The sequence below is a fragment of the Balaenoptera borealis genome, assembly GCF_965194805.1.
Source record: "Balaenoptera borealis genome assembly, chromosome: 12".
NCBI classification, from domain to species: Eukaryota; Metazoa; Chordata; class Mammalia; order Artiodactyla; family Balaenopteridae; genus Balaenoptera; species Balaenoptera borealis.
The window spans coordinates 37,928,887-37,931,032 of NC_138869.1; the positions used below are offsets into that span (position 1 = coordinate 37,928,887).

A 2,146-nucleotide genomic window follows, 5' to 3' on the forward strand; every position below is an offset into this window, starting at 1 on the left:
GCGGCTTTGTCGTGTTTTGGTGTCAGGGTTATGCTGACCTCATAAAATGAGTTTAAAAATTTTCTCTTTCTTTAAGCTCTGAAAGAGTTTATGTAAAGTTGCTATTATTTCTTCTTAAATGTTTAGAAGACTTCACCTATGAAACCATTTGAGATGAGTTTTCTTTGTGGGAAGGTTTTTAGTTAAAGATTTCATTTTTTAAACAGATTTCTTATTTCTTCTTGTGTTCGTTTTAATAAGTTGTCTTTTACAAGGGATTTATCCATTTCATCTCAGTTTAATTTATTGCATAAAGATATTCATTATTTAATTTATTAATTTATTGCTGAAAGATATTCAATATAACCCATTGTGATTCTCTTTAAAATTTTTCAATTTCTAAAAAATTTATTTGGTTTAATTTATTGCATAAAGATATTGAATATAACCCATTGTGATTCTATTTAAAATTTTTTTTAATTTTTAGTTTTTTAAAAATTTATTTTGTTTTCTCCATTGTGATTCTTTTAATGTCTATATAATCTACAGTGATACGGCCTGTTAAAATCATGATATTGGTAATTTATGTTCTCTCTCTTCTTTTCTTCTTGATCAGTTTTGCTAAGGGTTTGTCAATTTATTCATCTTTTCAAAGAATCAACTTTTGGCTTTGTTACCTTTCCCCATTTTATTTCTGCTGTCTATTTCTTTGCTTTCTATGCTAACCTGTATCATTTCCTTTCTTTTACTTTCTTTAAGTTTAATTTGCTAATCTATAGTTTATTAAGTGGAATTTTAAATATTTTTTCTACTCTTTCTCCTCTTCTCACATATGTATTTAAAGCTACAAATTTGCCTCCAAAACTGGTTGAGCTGCATCCCACACATTTTGATATGTCATATCTCATTTTTTGTTCGGTTCAAAATATTTTATATTTTCCACTTAATTACTTCTTAAACTCATAGGTTATGTAGAAGTGGGTTGTTTAATTTCCAAGCATTTCATTTTCTAGTTATTTTTCTATTATTGATTTCTACTTTGATTCCACTGAGTTGAAAAACAGACTCCTTTAAAATTTGTTGAGGTTTGCTTATTGGTCTAGCACATGGTCTATTTTGGTAAATGTTCCACATATACATTAAAAAAGATCTGTATTCAGTAAGTATGGAGTGTAGAATTCTAGATATGTTCAATCAGTCATGTTAGTAAGAAATCAGTTCTTCAGAGAAAAAAATGAAGTACTTTCCAAAGTTTAAGGGGTAAGAGAACCACATTTACTAAGTGCTCACTCCTGGAATTTTGACATTTAACCCCTCAGCAAAGAATTATGAGTATCTGTCTCACTTCTATCTGACTACTCAGCATCTCTATCTGGATGTGTAAGGAGTATTTCAAATTAATATGCCCTGAAAGGAACTCCTGATTTCCCCCTTCAAATCTGTTCCTTTTTCCATCCCTTCATCTCAGTAAGTGCACCCCAGTGCTCATGCTGAAAATATTAGAAGTTGCCCCCCATTTCTCTCTTTTCCTCATACTCACATATTTTTCACCCGGAGGTTCTGTTCCCTCTATTTTAAAATATGTCCTAATCTGACTGCTTCTCACATCCCCCCTACTACTTCTCTGGTCTAAGACCCTGCCATTTCTTTCAAGGGTATTACTGTAGTAACTTCCTAATGGATCTGTCTGGTTTTCCTTTTTTTCCCTCCTCTCCCTTCTCCATCTCGAGACCCTGCCATCTCCTGCAACAGGGCACACAGATTTTGTCTCTCTCACAAAAATTAGAGTCATTAAAAAAAAGCAGATCAAATCATTTCCTTATGAAGAAACAAGCAAAATTCAAAGGCTTTCTCTCATACTTAGAATATATTATAAAATCCTTACTATGATCTATGAGGCCCTTGGTGATCTGGCCCTGCCCCCTCTTGAATCTCATTTCCTACCACTCTCCCCCTTGCCCACTGCTCCAGCTACAACCGCCCTCTCATTATGATTGGAAAGCGTCTAGTTCATTCTTGCCTCGGCGTCCTAGAACCTGCTGATCCCTCTGCCTAGAAAGCTCTTCTTCCAGATCTTTACACAACCCACTCTTTCCTTTCATCTTGATTCACACGTCACCTCCTCAGAGAGGCGGTCATGACCACCCTATTTAATACCCCATCTTAC

General features: G+C 34.0%; 1 long non-coding RNA gene across 8 annotated transcripts in view; it reads right to left on the bottom strand.

The window, feature by feature from the left end:
• LOC309607819 overlaps positions 1-2,146 on the bottom strand; it is a 65,455-nt gene that overhangs the window by 12,967 nt on the left and 50,342 nt on the right. The window lies entirely within an intron of this gene.